At 37.6% G+C, this 21,881-nt stretch overlaps 1 protein-coding gene across 3 annotated transcripts in view; it reads right to left on the minus strand.

Annotated features, from left to right (window-relative positions):
- The window catches only part of EGF (epidermal growth factor), a 1,284,649-nt gene that overhangs the window by 276,143 nt on the left and 986,625 nt on the right, over nt 1–21,881 (minus strand). The window lies entirely within an intron of this gene.

The raw sequence follows: 21,881 nt of genomic DNA on the forward strand, positions 1-21,881 counted from the left end.
TCCTGCATAATAGAATTTTCCCTTACCCTGGGTTTTTGTGATCTTGGAGTTAGTATATATAGTTATCAGGGGATAGGGGGTGCAAGGAGGGTTTGCCTTTTTAAATCGGGCTTATGTGTGTGTCAGTGTAGGTGCATAGGTGAGCCAGTGTCCTGCACCTACATATATATATATATATATATATATATATATATATATATATATATAAGTTGCCATGACAATGATTGCATAAAATATGCTCTGTCAGACAGCCCATACTTACTTTTCAAGAAAAAGGTAAAATAAAATAATATAAAAAATTAAGACAGAGACCATCATCATCATTTAACTTTAATGTAGAAAAAAGTAACTTCACACACAATATAAACAAACTGCTCTCACTCAGCCACAAAAAGCAGCAGTGGCTGACTGAGCCAAGCTCCTTGGAATGATTTTTTCACGTTAGACTGAATGCTAAAAGATGAAAAAGAAATGAATCTCTGTAGTCCGTAATCTACATCCATAGACCTACAGTACAAGAGATTTTTTGTATCATACACCAGACTACCCTTATATTACGTTTGATATGTGACTGTCTGTTTATCTATCTGTCCCTTTCTCTCTTTTATACCATATGTGCATTTTGTTGATATGTAAATTGTGTTGACTTTTATTGTGTTTCTGTTATTTACTTTATTTATTTATTTATTCCAGTTTGGTGACCGGGGAGGTCCACTGGGCTCAAGAGCCCGTTTTCAGTGGAGGCCCGGGGAGAATAGCTCCACAATACAAAGTTACATCACATAAATGAATTACAAAGAAAAATATTTGCATTACAGTCAATAGGTAGTATTACAACAAACAGCAGGTAGAATTGCAGTCGAATAGGTATCATTCACTACAGCAACTAAGATATTAAAGAAATTAATATAAATTAATATAAATAAAATAAACACGTGTGTGTGTGTGTGTGTGTGTGTGTGTGTGTGTGTGTGTGTGTGTGTGTGTGTATATATATATATATATATATATATATATATATATATATATATGGGTTACAATCAAAATTCCGATTGAAGGTTCAATGACCATGGGCTTTTGAAATTTGATTGGCTGAACCCATGTTGTCGAACCTTCATTTGTGCGAATGTTGGTTTACAGAATACATTGTGCATTTGCACATATGTGATCAGCCTTATGACAAGAGATTTTATTACAGTGCAGATCAGAAAATTTGGCTTTTCCCCACGGTACTGAGATCTTGGAGTTGGAATATTTAATGTGCGGGAGGGGGGGGTGCAGCGCTCCTGCTAAATAGTTTTGTCACGTGGTGTCCAGTGTTCCACTGCAGTCTATGGATGCTGAGAAAGGTCGAATTAGCTTAAGGAAGTGTGTTTGCAAAATTCTGACCTTCTCGACATTCCGTTTTGTCTATCTGCTTCAATATTTTAGGTAGGATTTTGTAAATCTCTCTCTCTCTCTATATATATATATATATATATATATATATGTAGATATATATATATATATATATATATATATAGATATATATATATATATATATATATATATATATATATATATACATATATATATGTAGATATATATATATATATATATATATATATATATATATATACACATGTATATATATACAGATAGATATAGTTAAATTGAGATATATATACACATACAGGAATGTTGAAATACTATGCCTAGTGTAGAAGCCTGGTTGCATTTGCTTAGTTTTTTTGTCATTGTGTGTTATATATTGACATCACTGGCATCATCTGGGAATATTTGCATATCTTTTTCTGATGTTATATATCTGTAGCATTTTATAAAGCTTTAAGGTATATTTTGCTGCATGTGTGTATGTATTTGTGGCCCTTGTTTTGTTGTGTTAATGAAATTTGTTATTTGTGTGCACAATTTTTTGTGATTGTGGTTTAGTAATTTGCTGTCTAACATGCTGTACTGTGCTGTGTTGTTTTTTGAATTACGATCTTCTGTAAGTTTTTGTTGCTCGTACCTCTCAATGTCTTAACACTAGGAATCTGGGCAAAGCCAAAAATAATTAGGGGACAAAAGCCCAAAATAGGAACATTTTTAAAATATTGCTGTTTTAAACTTAGAAAGTTGCTAAAATAAAAGGTTTTATGTTGGCATGAACTTTATCAAGGATAGGAAGACTGAAACTCAAATGCCTGTCATTATTTAGTGACTTCAATCCTCACTGATTTGCCAAAAAAACACAAATTTTATGAGGAACAGGCCAAAAGTATGATGCAAAAATCTGGGCATTCTGCAAAAATTTGGACAGTTGAAAGGTATGATGTTGTTGCCTGTAGTACTTAGTAGGTATGTGCACATTTTGTTATTGGATTCTATATGTGTTTCTTACGCATACAGATTGTTGCGTGCTTGGGCTTTTATATAATTTGGCATGGTTGTGTTATATGATTTTGTGCTGGGAAATTAATTATTCATTTATAGCAGTTCATTGCGTATGCAGTAATATGTATTATGTCTGCTGTTCCATATATAAGTTAATATACGTAGGAATGACATTCATTATAATAATTTTACATGCAGACATTTACCTTGTATACTGTATCAGTGTCTTTGCATTAATTGTGTCAGTGCATCTGAATTCTGACACAGTGTGACGAAAGGAGGTACTGCCAATACAGCTAGCTGGAATTTTTGTAAATAATTATATGTCATTGGAGAATATCAAAATGATTTATATAAGATGCTTGTGTTACAAATGTATTAGAACGTATGTCATGTGTATATCAAACTGCTTGTACAGATGTGTGTGTTGAAAAGGTATTTTCAAAGTGCTGTTTGAAATGTAACCACAGTATGCCCTACTAAAAGAGAACAAAAATGTACATGCACTATTGTAACTGTTTAAATGTATATATTTTAACAGTGGAAATTGGAATACAGGAGGTTAACCAGTCCAGCAAACTTCAGAAAAATAGCTGAAATTAAATTACTTTATAGCTAGACCATAGACAATTGTATCTTTCAGTTTTCAATGTAGCAAGAGACAAAATGTCTATACTAGGGAGCTTTCTGTATTGTCTTTAGGGTGAACTAATCACCAATCTTGAAATGTGGAGGAAAGTAATTTTTTATGACTTCCAGCATCTGCCACATATCTGAACAGAAGCCTTTGTCTGTATATGCTTACAGGCAGATGCTAAATGCTGCCAGATTATAGCAATGGGAGTTTCACCTGGGAACTGGAAGTCAGATTACCAGAGATGATGTAATTCTTCAAACTAGTCCAGCAGTAATGTTTGAGGTATTAATTTGAGAAGTCTCTTAGTGAGACAGAGCATTCTGTATTCTGTCTTGGACCAGACAACAGCTAGAAGATCCATAAATCATATCTTCCTTGCTCTATTAGTAAGTTCTTAGGTTATAGTAATTCTCTTAGATACAGTCAAGATTATAGTGAAGCTTAGTTTAGATATTTTTCTTTATTTGAGACTGTCCTGTAATGTTGTTTTAAATATTTCCTGTGGTTTTGAACTCTGATGTCACTGTGAATATATGTTTAGTATTGTTTTGTTTTTATTATTTATTATTAAATATATTTAAACCTTTCATTGTGGCTGATCTGTGTAGAGATATTTAAGTTTTGAGTGTACTTGCATATTTGTTTGGTGACACTGTGTAGGTCACTCATAACAGCCTTGCTCTTGGTCAAACTACCATTTGTATTAGTATTAATATTACTCAGCAAAACTGGACACTCTTTGTAAAGGTCCTTAAAGTAGCTGATAAGGGGTTCTGGTGACACTGCTAACAACTCTATAGTCTGGGCAGAAGAGGACATAGCTAGTAAACCTGTGGCAGCCTTTCCCAAGTGTGTGTGTGTGTGTGTGTTTGTGTGTGTGTTTGTGTATGTGTGTGTGTGTGTGTGTGTGTGTGTGTGTGTGTGTGTGTGTGTGTGTGTGTGTGTGTGTGTGTGTGCGTGTGTGTAAAACAATTCGCCAAGAGAGTGTGTGTCTGCTACTTGGGCAGGGACATGAAGCACTGGCTGTTCAGAGAGAGTGTTGGAGGGCTTGGCTTCGGGGCCTAGCACTAAGGTCTCAACTCTATAGCTGTGCCACTGGGGAGTCGTATTGAAGATCTGGAGAAAGAGGGAAAAAACAGCCCTGGACTGACTGTGGTCTCTGTGTGCTCTTAAGTGAAATTGCACTTGATGCAAAGAGCTGCATCTGGAAATACTGTGTGTGTACCTGTCATCCTCCCAGTGAACATTTCCCCACTGTTGCCAGTGGTGAGGATTGAGACTCCTTGATTACTGGTCCAGTGGTGGGGCATCACACTAGCATGCATTTAGCTACACCTTAGATTACTCATGTAGCAAGTCCATGTAAATGAGGAAGAAATTGATGTTTCTGTATGCAAAAGAGGCTAGAGTGATGTATAGAGCAGCCCAGGAGTACTGGCTGCTGAAGTAACATGACAGAGTCACAGAGAAGACAAATGAAAGTTGAGAGAATCAAACTATGTACTCGAGGAAGCATCTCTTTAACATATCATAGACTTAGTCATCTGCACTAACTGCTAGACAGGCTGTTGTAGCCCAAACATGCTGCATTTCATACCTGTGTGCCTGCAAAAAATATGTATTTGTAGTAAAAATATTAACATTAATCTCAAAGACTTCATGCTGTCTAATTTAGTCACAGCTAAATAATAAACACGCTGTCAATATTCAACAGAATAAGGAAGCTAAGGATCGCATCCAAAGAACTTGGCTTGTTTGATGATGCTCCTATTTACTATAATCAGGTTTCTTCCTTTACACCTTAAGTACTCTGGGTCATAGGTGGTTTTTCGGCTTGCAGCCCAGGGGACCATTGAGAAGCCTAGCCCAAAGCATTGTCTGGTTAAGTGACTTGCTCAAGGACAGGACATAAATATGAGATAATATCACTGATGTTTTGCAAAGCTGGAGACAAGATATGAACAGACGACTCTAAATCATGTAAAATGTTAATAGAACAACAGAGAGTTTGGTGTGTAGTCATCTACATGCATTTTACTTATCCTTCATTACCTGGGTTAGTTCCACTAGACTAGTGGTATCTTTTAGGGAAAATTTGGCTAGGACATCAGGGAACTTCCCCTACACTTTTTGATGGTTCTTTTACATCCACCTGAGCTGTCACCAAATCAAGCAGATGGGATCTCAGTTTAACATTTCATTTAAAGCACAGCACACTTTATGATGCACTATAATGGTAGCAAATGATCTACCTCGTGGGAACAGAACCCACAGGCTTCTGTACCAAAAGCAAGTGTGCTAACTGTTGTACCATTGACAATGACCACAGACCTATGAAACTCTGTGACTGAAACTGACAGACTGCAGTCCTCAGGAATTAAAAAAATTTAAAAAAGCATGTGTGTGTGTGTATGTATATATATATATATATATATATATATATATATATAGATATATATATATATATATATATATATATATATATATATATATATATATATATACACACACACACACACATATATATATATATATATATATATATATATATATGTATATATATGTATATATATATATATATATATATATATGTATATATATATATATATATATATATATGGGTCTACCTTGTATGAATAAAATTACGTTTCATTAAATTTTACTTACCCAACTCCACTTCTCCAAAACTGCATTAAACCAAAAGGATGGACTGCCAAATGCCTTTCCCTGTGAAAGGAATCACTTAGTCACCACGGTGAACTTTGCCCTTTCTTCAGTGTAGTGCAATCTCAGAGTTAGTATATTTGAAGTAGGGGGAGTGTGGGGGGCAAAGCCCTACACTTTGGCTGGTTTACTTTTGGTCCATTTAGGGTTTTTTCCATGGTGGCCAAGTGGTTCCTTTCACAGAGAAAGGATTTTGGCAGTCTGTGCTTTTGGTTTAATGACGTTTCAGAGATAAATATAATATATATATATATATATATATATATATATATATATATATATGTGTGTGTGTGTGTGTGTGTATATATATATATATATATATATATATATATATATATATATATATATATATATGTATACACACACACACACACACACACACACACACTGTGTGTGTGTGTGTGTGTCTAGATATATAGGAAGCCTAGACGTTGATGTGCAGGATTAAGGCTCTTGTTGGCTAATAACTAAAGTTCATGGTTTAACTCTGAGCAAAATCACAGTGCTTCTAAAGTGGGACATTACACACACACACACACACACACACACACACACACACACATACACACACACACACACACACACACACACACACACACACACACACACACACACACATACACACACACACAAAACTTTTCAATAATATGTCCTGCTTCACTGGTTTTATATGTATATATATATATATATATATATATATATATATATATATATATATATATATATATATATATATATATATATATATATATATATATATATATATATATATATATATATGCATATATATATATATATATATATATATATATATATATATATATATATATATATATTTCAAGCATGGATTTATCTTCTGCAAACTCAAAGGCTCTGGGGCTTGCTGAAACTCACATCTCATTTGCACTGATGGCCCAACTGTACGTGATCAATGGGTGTGTTGATGCTAATTAGGGATTTTTTTTTTATTTAAAGTGCTAATGCTCATTTGGGATAGAATGGAGTTTTTTGCCTTTAGTTTTAAGTACTAATGCTGAGGGGATTAGGACAGATTTATTTATGTTAGAAAAATCTACATGCTGCTTAGAAAATATATTTACATACTGCTTAGAAAATATATTTACATACATGCTACCTAGAAAAATATATTTACAATGTGTGCTGCTTAGGAAGATGTGCATTTAATCATTCAAACATATATGAATAGTGTGATCAAATATATAGAAAAATGTGTGCTTTAGTTAGGAATAAATGTACTTAAATCCATAAAGGTTAGGTAATGCATTTAATTCTGTCTTGCTAGAATAATAGAAGAAATAAACCTGCATATTATTGCTTGAAGCACAAGCTGCAGTGTAATCAGAAATTTGACCTTGGCAGCTTGCAGATGCAGTCTGGCTCATGTCTTTCAAGTAAAGATTATTTTGCAAAGTTGGAAAATAATAAATCTGTTTGCATGTATGTCCTCTTTCCTGCCTCCACCAGGGAAGTAGCCTTGTGCACTATATCTCTGATATTGAACAGCTGGGGACAAGAGAAACAAAAGGAGGCTTTAAGGAAGACTTACATCTATTGTATTTGAACTAATCAGAGAACCTTGAATTGGCTACATCCTCAGGAGGTCATCGTGACTGACCAGCTGTTTGCAAGGCTGCAACATTCTCATGGGAAAAGGACTTTTGAAAAACACGAACTCAGCAGTTTTATGAATAACTATGATGTAAAGACCCTGTCACTGACCACACCAGTAAGGTGGGCAAAACTGATAATGAAATGTATATAACCAATGTGTTTTGGTCAATAAAGCAGTCAAAATTCTATACAAACTTTGTGTATGGTTTTTTGCCTCCTAATGTACATTAGTGATATCTGAGTTGCTCCTGCATTATTGTTTGTTATTAATTGACATTGTGTTTGAATAACTCAATGATTTTTACAGTCTGACTCTAACAAATTTATTTAACATCTTGGTCCTAATCGTGCGGAATTCCCTTGGTAAGCTACAGGTCAGAATATATAGGTGGTATTGAAGTCTGCAGAAGAAGGAAAGACCTCCGACTGAATTGTCGTGCCCAAAGAGGCTGTCCACTTGTCTGATCTGTGGCCGAAAAGCGGAAAACTGGGTCCTAAAAAGCCTATCAAACATAAGCAGGAGGCTCGGGTAAGCAGAATTCCTCTCTTTGTTTTTGTTTTAGATCGGGGACCAGGTTACACTGTGCTATTGCTAAGGTTTGTGATAGCAGGGAGAGAGGTAGTCGAAGTATTGTATCTTGAGTCATAGATCAGGAAATAAAGCAAAACAAAGTAAACAGTCATTCTAGACACTACTGTGAATACGGGGAATAGAGATACCACGTGGTACAAGAGAAAGGGTTACGTAACAGTTCTGTTGTTTTTCTCTCTCTCTCTCTCTTCTTTTTTTCTCTTTCAGAGACATGGGAAATGAGTGCACTAAAGGGTCACGTGACCCGCCCCTAACAGAAGATGCAAAATATATGCAATTACAGAGAGCAGATAATGTGAGATATTTTGCAACATGGGTTAACAAGTATGACTTTGATGGTAAATTGGATAAAATGGCATTAATAAAACTTTTAAGACAGTTAAAATCTGACGAGAAGGTCAGGCAAAAAGCAACGACAGTTGGGTGTTCCTCAAGCACATAGGTGGATTGAGGAAGCGAACCGAAGGAACAGAAAAATAAAATGCAAAGGCATTATTTTTAGACAAAGAGGATAATAATGTAATAGTAGCATCGGTCCCTCCCCTACCACGCCCACCGATGCCTTACTCAGAATATGAAGCGGGAGGGCGGGCTGACCCCCCCCCACGTTACCCAGAGACAACAGGGATATTAAGACAACCATTTGTAAGAGAACCTATCGGGACTAGATCCCGAACACGCCAAACACTTATAGATGTTCAACCAAGCGGGAATTTATTAGATGAGGGTGAGGAAATCTGTCCATTAATAGAAGTACCAAACCATGCAGGCAGGACAGGAGGGCCAGGCCTCAACTCTCTTAGTATACAGACCATGGACACCGGAAGACATCCGAAAAGCTACAGAAGGAATTCCCCATCCAAAAATTAACTTTGAGAAATTTTTACAGGATTTACAGGGTATGAGATTAAGTTACCACTTAAATGCGGAAGAGGTAGAAAGAGTAGTTAGACAAATTTTAGGTCCAGACTGGCACATGATTTGTGGCACCTGGAATGCCCGTGACGCGACAACACAGGCCACTCCTACATAGTGACGCAGAACTAGATACTAGATTGAAGGGTCTTACAGACCGCATTACTGAAAATGGAAACCTAGGGCAGACTGGACTTGCATTAACCAGTGTGTACAACAAGATAAAGAAACTGTGGATGCATACTATGGTAGATTGTTAGAATGTTTTAATAACCATAGTGGCATGCCTGTTCCTGAAAATCAAAAAAATGATAGTTCATATGAACAACAATTGAAGAATGCATTTTTGAAAGGTTGTATTGCCCCTGTCAATAGCTTCATCACGAAGCACATGATAGATCACCGAACAAGTAGGCTTCAAGCCTTGTTAGAGTATGCTAGACATGCCGAAAAACATTTTAACAGTAAAAAGAAAAAGAAAACGCAGGTCTTCACAGCTGAAGACGGTGCGGAAGTTTTGTAGTACAAGCAGCCAAAAGGGCAAGCAAAATATTCAGGGTAACAAACGCTCTGACAAAACTCAGAAATTTATGAGAGCAGAAAGAAAAAGGTGAATGCTTCAATTGCGGTAAGAAGGGACATTTGGCAAGGGATTGCAGGAGCAAGGCACCTGCGGAAAAAAGGATAAGGAAGATGAGGATTGACTATATGACAGTTATGCTGCTCAGCAGTCTTCAGAAGAGACTAATGAGCAGGGGATGATGTAAATACCTTAGAAGAAGCAGATGACATGCAACTGGATGTAGAAGTTGGGGAAAGTGAAGTTTTAGATCTGGCACTACTGAGCTTAGAGCTCTATTTAGCAGACACGAAACCGGAAGTTACACTTCTGGTAGAAGGAAAGAAATCAAATTTTGTGTGATTCAGGAGCATCACGAACTTTGATACATCCTTCAAAGTTACCGGAACATTCTGAGTCACCTGATTTCATATTAGTGAAAGCAGCAAACGGACAGTTGTACAGGGAACCACTTTCCCATGACATAGCAATAACTGATCCAGTCTCGGGCATGACCCAGAGAAGTAAAATAGTACTTTCTGCCAAATGCCCCATGAACCTATTAGGAAGAGACCTTATGCAACTTTTTGGCATAGCAGTAGTCCCTACCATGAACGGTATGGAGGCACAGAGACAAACTGACACCTTTGTAGTACGGTCGGAGGGGGAGGCTTATTATTGGTACAGCCAGGATCTGGTTACAACCGGACCAGGGGCAGTGACCGAGGAATTGATGAATGTAGCCACTAGCAAGGTGCCTCCCTCGATACTGACCAGCAACATTTATTACATTGTACCCTATATTATTGTAGCACCAGGACCTGATAAAGAATACGAACAAAAGTTGTTCAGGAATCCTGCAAATAGACTGATATTACGGACCCTATACTGGGACACTGAGGGCAACAGTGTGGTGAGTTGTTCGTTACCTCAGGAGTTTTGGAATTGTACAAATCCAATAAACTACCACACGTTAGCCTAACCAAAACAAGAATGTTAGGTGGGTAGACTTGGGTGACAAAGTGACAGGATGGGAGAGACTAACTGACTTAGAGTTATCGGACTTAGGAGTACAGAAACAGAAACTGAATTGGTTAGCATAAGCCCAGCTGTACACTTACAACAGAGTGAAGACAGCTGAATGGCGTTCTTGATAGAAGAAGAAGAAAAAGCTTTGAGTAAAATACCAAATGTTCTTTGGTCAACAGGAAAATCAGATGTAGGACTTATTCGTACAGCAGGGCCAGTAGTTATTACACCAAAATCAGCCTTTAGACCAAGGAAAAGACAATATCCTTTGAGCAAGGATGCAGAACAGGGAATCAAACCTATTATAATGGCATTACTCAAGGAAGGGATACTGGTGGAATCTTTAGATTCACCATGTAATACTCCTCTATTTCCTGTAAAAAAAGCAAACGGGAATGGCGGATGGTACAAGATTTACAAGCTGTAAATGATGCGGTAATACCAAGAGCACCTACGGTGCCAGACCCACATACTTTGTTAAATGATTTGAAGCCGCAACAGAAATATTTCACGGTGGTAGATATTAGCAATGCATTTTTCTCAATACCTATCCACCCTGACAGCCAGCATTGGTTTGCATTTACATTTCAGGGCAAAAGGTATCGTACACCCGACTACCACAGGGATATAGTGAAAGTCCAACAATATTCGCACAAGAGATGGCTAGCAACCTGGCGGGGTTTTCCACCAGGGGCAGCCAAGTACTACTTTATGTAGATGACATCTTGCTTGCAGCTCCTACCCAGCAACAGTGTAGGGAAGACACAATAGCATTACTGAAATTCTTAGCTGAGCAAGGGCATAAAGTGAATAAACATAAATTGCAACTTTGGAAAGAACAGGTTAAATACCTGGGATATGTGATATCCAAAGAAGGCAGGACATTAGATGAAGAACGAAAAACAGCTATTTTACAAGCACCCAGACCAACTACCAAGAAGGAAATGATGTCTTTCTTGGGAACGACTAATTTTGTCGAGTTGGATACGAATTATGCTTTAGAAACGGCTCCATTGGCTGATTTAATATTTAAAACACCAATGGCAGCACAAGAAACACTACACTGGACTGCGGAAGCAGAGGCAGCCTTTTGCAGACTAAAAAAACTGATAGTTTCATCATTAGTTTTAGGGCTTCCGAATTACCATAAGAGATTTTTCCAAACTGTAGATTGTAGGCGGGATATATGACGTCAGTACTGACGCAACAACATGGCGGCAAGCAACGCCCCATAGCTTATTATTCATCACAGTTAGACCCGGTGGCACGATCATTACCACCCTGCGTACAAGCAGTAGTCGCAGCAGCTATGGCAGTGCAAGCTTCAGCCTCAGTGGTGTTGTTTCATCCTCTCACGTTGAGAGTACCTCATGCAGTTGCGATAATTTTACTGCAGGAAAAATAGCATTTCTATCCCCTGCCAGACATCTTTCTTGCATGACCATACTATTGAGTCAACCCCATATGACAATTGAACGTTGTACAACATTAAATCCGTCAACGTTACTTCCAACTCCTGTGGATGGCATACCGCACAGCTGCCTACAGGAAATGGAACAAATAACCACACCCAGACAAGATCTTACTGATATACCCTTAGCTGACGCAGAGGTGACATTTTTTGTGGATGGGTCCTGTAGACGAGGTCCTACAGGGAAGAACCTAGTGGGCTATGCAGTAGTGACTGATGACGAAATCATAGAAGCACAACCCCTGCAACATAACCTGTCAGCTCAAGCAGCAGAATTGATAGCTTTGACACGTGCTTGCACTCTAGCGAAAGGCAAATGTGTTAACATATATACTGATAGTCAGTATGCTTTCTCTACAGTGCATGTCTTTGCACAACAATGGAAAAACAGGGGAATGATAACATCTACTGGCAAACCGATTAATCATGCGCAATTAATTCTGAACCTGTTAGATTCTATTCAGTTACCCACTAGAATAGCTATCTGTAAATGTGCAGCCCATACAAAACAACAAGACAGAATTTCAAAAGGGAATGCTCGGGCTGATGCAGCTGCGAAGCAAGCTGCCTCAGATCCAGAAACTGTGCTTTTAAATGAAGAACTACAACCTTCTGAGACTCTAGATTTAGAAATGTTAAAAACAATGCAGACATTAGCTACAAAAGCAGAAAAGCAAAAGTGGATAAAACGAGGAGCAATCCTTAAAGAGGGACTGTACATCTCCAAAGAGGAGAAGCCCATATTACCATCTAATTTATTTAGATATGCAGCTTTGTTGAGCCATGGGCAGAGCCATGTCTCAACAGGGGGGATGGTACAGTTAGTTAACAGAACATTCCAAACATATGGATTTACGAATTATACACAAAAATTTTGTGCAACATGTCATATTTGTAGCAAACATCATGCACAGGGAGCATTTAAACCAAAGCGAGGAGTTTTCCAACACCACCCTATCCGTTCCATACTATTTGTATGGATTTCATAGAACTGAACAAATGTGAAGGGAAAAATACTGTTTAGTAATCATAGATATGTTTTCAAAATGGGTAGAAGCTTTTCCAACTAGAAATCCGGATGCAGCAACAGTGGCAAAGGCCCTAGTGAAAGAAATCATTCCTAGATTTGGCATACCGGAAAGAATCTATAGTGACAATGGGACACATTTAGTTAACCAAACGATACAGCAGCTTGGGAGATTTTTTGGGATTTCTTTGAAAAACCATTGTGCTTATCACCCTCAGTCAGCAGGACTGGTGGAGAGGTACAATGGAATTTTGAAAAACAAGTTGAGAAAATTAATGAGTGAGACTCAAAAGACTTGGATTTGCTGTCTGCCTTTAGCACTGCTGAGCATGAGAACTGTTCCAAATGTAAAGGGCTTGACCCCTTTGAAATAGTGTTTGGAAGGGCATATTGTGTGCCACAATGGAAGGCCCTCATGCCTGCAGAGCTGGAGGCCGATGACTCATTAGCTAGTTATATGAAAAAGTTTTTAACAAATAAGACTGTTTTGCAGTTGAACTCTTTTCCAGATAAACAAGAAACGAAACCAGAAGCCGTGCTGACCCCGGGTCCTGGATTTGGCTGAAAATCATAAAGAGAAAGAACTGGGCGAGTCCAAGGTGGGAAGGTCCGTACCAGGTACTGTTGGCAACACCCACCGCAGTGAAAATCGCTGAGAGAGCATCTTGGGTTCATTTAACCCATTGCAAACCTGTTAAGAAATTTAGTCTGGACATACCACAGGAACAGGATGGCCAGAGGCAGAATGAATAAAAATGTGAAACAACCCAAGAGACACTGGTTCACTGGCCTACTGATCATACACTTAATAACTATGTTTGTAGTAACCTTTTGTTGTTATGGTTTTTCTTGCATATAACTACAGAAGTGAAATTAATAAAACGTGATGAAGGACTGGCTATAGACTGGCACCCAAACTTTAACACATACCTGGCTATGAAACGAGTTTATGTAGAGACTATGAACGTTTCAAATTGCTGGGTCTGTACTGCAATACCCACAGCATATGGAGGACTTTTGATGTCTGCTGTCCCCTTGGGAATAAATGCAACTTGGGAAAACCTGTTATTTGACACAGGCACTGTGAGATCACAAGACAAAGTGGCATTACACTTGCCTGTTACTCAGAAAGGAATTGTTTGTTTTGTTAAAATGATACACTCCAGGTTGGTTGGAGTAACTGTAACATAACTGTGTCTTACAAATGTTATATAAAACCTATAGACCAAGGTACTAGTTGCAGCACGAATTATGATTCATATTTAAGCTTGATGAAAACAACATTGAGAAATGTGCAAAAATCTCCTGAAATATATAGACAATTCTCTGTTATAGATAAGAAAATGTTTCATTCAGGGTTAACCCGCATCAGTACAAAAGTAGAAAACTGTTATTTTGTTTGTGGGAAAAAGCCTATAAATGGTTACCTGAGAATTGGTCCGCAGTTGTTTTGGGTTATCTGGTTCCAGCCATAAGACATACTGCAGAATTGCCCCTGGGTAAAATACGTAATGTAAGAGATGTAGCTCACCGAGCTAAAAATACAGTCAGAAAACCTACTAATCCAGTGGGTAAGATTGAAGCAAGCTGGAAGGATCATTCGTCTGTGAAGGACAAAGAAAAATTGACCCATATGGACTTGAGTGACAGTGTTATATCCTGGGCTGGAATATTCCCAACCTATGGAGCAGTCAAATCGATTTGGGAATTGAGAAAATTGTCAAAACTTCTCGAAGTAATGAGCAATGCGACTTTTTCCGCTCTTGAACTTGTGACTGATGAGATGAATGCAATGAGAACAGTTGTATTACAGAACCGAATGGCTCTCGACTTCACCCTAGCGAGAGGTGGTGCGCCGCTTATCAAAGAAGAATGCTGTGCGTTCATTCCAGACAACCAGCATGAAATCAATGACCACCTAGAGGTAATTCAGCAAGTATCAGCAATGGCAGAACCAGGCCCAAACCCACTGACAAACTTTTCCAGAATCTGTTTGGGGGTGGGGTCGGTCCTTATGAACATTCTGATTGCAATTTGTGTGGTACTGCTCATAATTGGAGCATGTGTCTGCTGCGGGATACCCTGTGTGAAAAAATTAGTTAAAGAATTAGTTGATGTATCAGTGACTGAAACTATGTACCAAGATATAGAATTGAATTTATTAATACCGAGTGAAAGTCTATCTGAAATATAAAACAAATGACTTACTTAGCTGAAAGTCCTTGAAAGGAAAAGGCTAAGAAATGAACTAACACTGTTTATGTTTCAAGTAGTATCAAATGCATTAAGAGGAGGAGAATGTTAGAAAAATCTACATGCTGCTTAGAAAATATATTTACATACTGCTTAGAAAATATAGTTACATACATGCTACCTAGAAAATATATTTACAATGTGTGCTGCTTAGGAAGATGTGCATTTAATCATTCAAACATATATGAATAGTGTGATCAAATATATAGAAAAATGTGTGCTTTAGTTAGGAATAAATGTACTTAAATCCATAAAGGTTAGGTAATGCATTTAATTCTGTCTTGCTAGAATAATAGAAGAAATAAACCTGCATATTATTGCTTGAAGCACAAGCTGCAGTGTAATCAGAAATTTGACCTTGGCAGCTTGCAGATGCAGTCTGGCTCATGTCTTTCAAGTAAAGATTATTTTGCAAAGTTGGAAAATAATAAATCTGTTTGCATGTATGTCCTCTTTCCTGCCTCCACCAGGAAGTAGCCTTGCGCACTATCTCTGATAGTGCGCAGCTGGGACAAGAGAAACAAAAGGAGGCTTTAAGGAAGACTTACATCTATTGTATTTGAACTAATCAGAGAACCTTGAATTGGCTACATCCTCAGGAGGTCATCGTGACTGACCAGCTGTTTGCAAGGCTGCAACATTCTCATGGGAAAAGGACTTTTGAAAACACGAACTCAGCAGTTTTATGAATAACTATGATGTAAAGACCCTGTCACTGACCACACCAGTAAGGTGGGCAAAACTGATAATGAAATGTATATAACCAATGTGTTTTGGTCAATAAAGCAGTCAAAATTCTATACAAACTTTGTGTATGGTTTTTTGCCTCCTAATGTACATTAGTGATATCTGAGTTGCTCCTGCATTATTGTTTGTTATTAATTGACATTGTGTTTGAATAACTCAATGATTTTTACAGTCTGACTCTAACAAATTTATTTAACAATTTATTTATTTTTTTTAAAGCCAGACCAGGCCACCAGCCAGCATCAGGCCCTGGAAAGCTGCCTAGATCACCTTGTGCTAAATCTAGCTCTGGGTAACAGACCTGGTTTATCATCAGCTAGTAGTATGCAACAAAAAGGTCAATCTGTTCACCAGAAGAAAAAGTCAAGACAAATGTGATCCTTTTCTGTTGGCACAGATGACTACACACCAAACTTTCTGTAGATTTATTTTTATTTTATTTTTTTATTTATTTTACATTTGTTGACCGGGCTAGTCTAACTGGAGATATTTCCATTTTCAGTAGAGGCCCGGGGAGAAAAGCTCCACAGAGAATACATTAAGGCAAACATACTAGTGTTTTAAAGAAAGTTTTAAAAGACAGAAACAACAACTCTACAGTTACTCATTATTACTAGTGAGTTTAATACTGACTCACATAGTTACAGTCACAAAAATACTTATATAACTATAATATACTAAGTCTGAATAAAGATAACTAAATGAAATAGATACTTCCACACACAGTTAAATTCAAAGACATCATATGAAGTTAAAAAATACTTTGAGAGATAAAGATCAGGTAGGAAGTATGAGAATGAGAGCTAAGAATATGAGAAATAGAAGAGGTAGGTTGTAGGAAGGAGAGCGAGTAAGGTAGTCAGCAAGCAATGAGAGCTAGAAGCCAGTCTATAAGCAAAGAAGTAGTAGGAAAACAAGTGGCAGAAGAAGAGGAAAACCAGGTGGATGATAGAGTAAGTAAGAAGTAGGAGATAGTAATGAAGTAGAGTCTAAGTAGTGGAAGGATTAATCAGGTTTACTACAGGTGCACAGCCAGTGATTTTGGAAGTGAAGTTTAATGTTTAGTTTGAAAAGAGGTAATGATGCAATGGTTGTTATGTTGCTAGGAAGTAGATTCCATTTTCTACCTACAGAATTGGTGAAAAGGGAGTCGCCAGCAGTGTTATTAGATTTTATGGAATTAGCCAATAGTTTACTGGAGGAGCGGAGAGAGTTAAGATTATTGTAGGGGATTATGAGTTGAGAGAGTATAGGGGTGTTTGTTGGATGGTACAGGATTTTATGGGCAATAGTGAGTTGTTGGGTTGCAAGATAGTTTTGGAATTCTAGCCAGCCTAGTAGTTTCAGGTTGAGACAGTGGTGTGTTCTATAGGGGTTTCCTGTAGCGAAGCGAGCAATGCTATTATAGCAGGTAGTAAGTTTGGTAAGGTTGTTTTTCCTGAGGTTGGTGAAAATGGGACAAGCATAGAGAAGAGAGGAAAGAAGATGGGAGTGAGCAATCCTAGTTCTGGATGAGGGAGTTAGAAATGGTCTAATACGATATAAAGATCCTATTTTCCTATTGACAAGTTTTATGGTGTTGTTTATGTGTTGGTTGAAAGAGAGATTATTATCAATTGTAATACCTAACAGTTTAGTAGTAGAGTCGGGAGAGATGATAGTGGCATTGTTAGAAGAGATAGTGAAGTTTAAAGGGGGGGTCCTGGAGGTAGGGGTAAAGAGGAGGGGTTTAGTTTTTTTAGCATTTAGTAAGAGAAAACGACTAGAGAACCATGTTTCGACAGTATTAAAGACTTTCTGAGTATGAGATCTAAGTTCTGAGGTAGAGGATGCAGAGCAGATGAGTGTAGAATCATCTGCATATTGAATGCAAGTAGCTTGGGGGATTGTGTTTTGGAGATCATTTATGAAGAGGGAAAAGAGAAGTGGGCCAAGAATAGAACCTTGTGGAACTCCAATAGAAACAGGCAGAAGAGAAGAGATGTGGTTATTCCAGAGAACAGCCTGTTTTCTGTTAGTGAGATAAGAAGTAAACCATCTAATGGCAAGGATATCAAAAGATAGGGATTCAAGGGTATTGATTAAAAAAGAGTGGTTAACCATATCGAATGCTTTGGAGAGGTCTATGAAGATGGCAGAAGAGAGTAGGTTGTTATTACGGTTTAGGTTAATAGTGTCTACAAAGGAAAGGAGGGCAGTAGTAGTACTGTGATTAGGTCTGAATCCATGTGTGTGTAGATGTTCTCTGTATGTCTACATCTTCCTTGATTCCTTTATATAATGAATGCTTTATTAATATATTCTATTTTTACCCCCAAATAATTTCATTTTACTAGGTTATCCCAATGTAAATCACCGTCAGATGTTCCTTTTCATCAATATTCCTTCACAGATTATTGCTACAACCATCAAGTCTAACCATACCTGTGGACTTGATTAGCTTTTGGATGTGATCATTGCAAATAGGGCCTAAAATATCAGCCTATCCACATACTTTATATGGCCTAAGTGACCTCAATCCTGGATTGTCACACTGATCACTTCAAAGACCAAAAAACAAACGGATGCTAATTAACAGGATGCTCAATTACAGCAGGATGGAAACTGATTCTTTAGTTGAGCTTGAAACTGCTGAATAAAGCCCAGTTTATGATGATTCTAATTATACATCAATACTTTCCAGGTGATATAATTTGTCTCTCATATAAGCATGTTTACCTTCTAGGTTTATTGGACTGAAGATTTCAAAATGGAGTCCTCTATAAGTGCTTCTGTGCAACATGCCAGTGACACACTCACCCAATGCCTCTTGCTTAAAAAGCAAGTTCTCTAACATTCATTAACCTGACATACAGTAACAATTTAGCCCCCCTAACACCCAGTCCTGCAAAAAGTACAGTTGTGTACACTTACCATAAATGTAGATATTTGAGTGTATTCACTATTGCAGTCATCACATTTGGGTTATCTGCCTGCAGGTAGCCCTCAGCTGGCCTGAATACCAGAGTCTTGGATTCCTGCGTCAGATGTTGTCTCTTCTTCTATAACGTTAGGTCGTCAGGGGTATAAAACATGCAGCCTATGCCATTACATCAATTTTTCTTGCCCCAGATGTCAGGTGCTCCCACAAAGGGAAGCAATTATATGTTATGGTACCCCTCCATTAAAAAGCAAATATGCCAGAAAGCTTAAATACACCAAACAAGAAGGAAAGGTACAGCCAAGAGAAGTCAGGGGGCTGGAGGGAGGGTAACCAGGACTGCAACAGTAAAAACACTCAAACATCTACATTTATGGTAAGTGTACAGAACTGTGCTATGTTCTTTGTGTTTCACGGTTGCAGTCATCACATTTGGGTTGATTCCCAAAGCTAAGGAAGGGAGGAGGAAGTTAGAGAGCATTAGGGCCATCTATTAAGCCCTGCAAGACTGCAGTGGCAAAACCAGCTCTGGATTTAGAAAAAAATAGGCATGTGGTAATGCTTGGTGAAGGTACGTACAGAGCTCCAGGTAGCAGCTTCTAGGATGTCCCTGGTAGGGATACCTCTGAGAAAGGCTGCAGAGGTAGATGCAGCCCTGGTGGAATGTGATCTTATCCCCTCTGGGGTAGGTTTTCCATGCTATAGGGCTTCTGGCCAGGTTAGATTTATGAAACCGGACAAGGGTGGGGGGATGGTAGTGATGTTTAAAATTGATTATGTTTCTAGAATGGTTGTGATTTTGAACAACGAAGAGACTTATAAGAGGGTTTCTATCAATGAGATCAATAGAGCGTACCTCAAAATTGATTTGTTTTTACAAGATGCCTTGTTTCAAGGGGTCATTGATGAGGTAGAATTTTACTATTTGAGTGTTAAGTTTCCAAAAATTCCCTGTATGTTTGGTATTCCAAAGGTACACAAGGGCACTGACAACTTACAATTTAGACCGATTGTGGCAGCAAGGGGGTCCAAGACTGAGCCTCTTGCGGCATACATTGATGTTAAATGCAAGCCAGTTGTCAGTGAAACCGCCCATATACTCAGAGATTCGTGGCATTGCCTTGAAAGGCTTAGGGCTTTGGACACCAGTGGAGAGGTGGTTGGGTTTTTGACAGTGGATGTCATAAATTTATTTTCGGTCATTCCACACCAGTCAGGTTTGGACTGTTTTTTTGACAGTATGGTAGAGGGTAACACAGTGGACACAAATAAATTCAGCTTTATATATGATTTAATGGAGATTGTTTTGAAGAACAATTTTATTTCATTTGAGGGTGAAACATATCAGCAGGTGTCCGGGGTAGCAATGGGGGCGAAGTGTGCCCCGGTTTTTGCTAATTTAGTGTTACTTACTTGGGAAAAGAAGTTTGTTTTTTCCTCTAGATTTAATAGTAATATTGTGTTGTACAATAGATTTTTGGACGATTTGTTGATTTTGTGGAAGGGTGATGAGAAGACAGCATGTGATTTTGTTGAATATTTGAATGGGACGACCAATTTTCTTAAATTTACACACACTTGGAATGAAGATGCTATCAATTATTTGGATTTAACTATTAGTAAAAGTAATGGGGGTTTTCTAGTAATATTTTCAGGAAAGAAAATTATTCGAATTCCCTGTTACATTTTGATAGTTGTCACCTGTGGCATCAGAGGAAAGGTGTCATCAAGGGTCAAATGGTTAGGACATCAAGATTAGTGAGTGATGATGAAGTTTTTAAGGTGGAGATGTTTAAATTAATTGGGATGTTTTTGGAACGTGGTTACCCTTTGAAATTGCTTCTAAAAATTAGAAAGGATGTGGTTAGAGGTAGGGCCACTAGGTTTATTCCCCATTTGCATTCAGGGGTTTCAATAAGTAGTAAAACTGATGGCAAGTATTCTGGAGCTTGTCTTGTTTTAAAGTATAACAACAGAGCACCGGATTTATGTAAAACAGTGAAAAGCCTATGGAGAAGTGTTTTAAGTGATGAAATGAAAGGGATAGTGGGCTCTGATCCTCTAATTGTGTATGGTAGAGGTGAAAACCTGAAGGGAATGTTGGAAAGAAAAGTCAAATTTCAATTTAAATCCAGTATGAGGAAATGTGGGGCATGTAGGTGGTGTAGATTTATCAATGAAGGATCATATTTATGTGTGGGGGGTTACAAATACACTATACCATGTCCTGGTCAATGTAACTGTAACACTAAGAATTTAGTATACGTGGCCTCATGTATGACATGTGAGGCATTCTACGTGGGGAAGACGATTAGGAGGTTAAAAGACAGGATATCTGAACATGTTAGATCTATTAGAAAGAAAGACACACACAATGCGTTATATCTACACAGCACTACATGTTCCAATTTCAATAAATTCTTGTTCTTTGTGGTAGGACGGATTTGTGAGGTTGGTGGTGGTGGGGATACGGTAAATAAAGTGGGTGCTTTGGAAACAGAATGGCAGTTAAGACTTGATGCACTAAAATTTCCTGGGCCCAATGATAGTGTATCTTTAAAGCCCCTTTTAAAGTTGAAATCGCAACAAATTTAATTCAGTTTAATGGAATGTTTTATTACCAAGTTGGGTGAAAATATTATACTTTGATAATGCATTGTAAAATTTTTTAAAATTCAGTATGGTTATTACGTTTTTGCAGTATTCTTTATCAGTATGGTCATAACACATATATGGTTACATATACAATATACATTATACATGAGACACATGTATTATATACAAATATATATATTTTTTACAAAGTTTATATACATATTATGTTTTTAAAAAATATTGTTGTGTGATTACATATATATTTTGATTTTAACCTATGGCTATGGGTTGAGTGCAATAAATATATGAGAATGTGAATTTTTAAACGACTCTGAAGAAGCCAGTTATACTGGTGAAAGCGCTAAGTCGTGGTTGTTTTTGGTAATAAAAGTGTTTAATTCACC

Source organism: Protopterus annectens, chromosome 2.part0 (genome assembly GCF_019279795.1).
Source record: "Protopterus annectens isolate FY-2018-M chromosome 2.part0, PAN1.0, whole genome shotgun sequence".
NCBI classification, from domain to species: Eukaryota; Metazoa; Chordata; order Ceratodontiformes; family Protopteridae; genus Protopterus; species Protopterus annectens.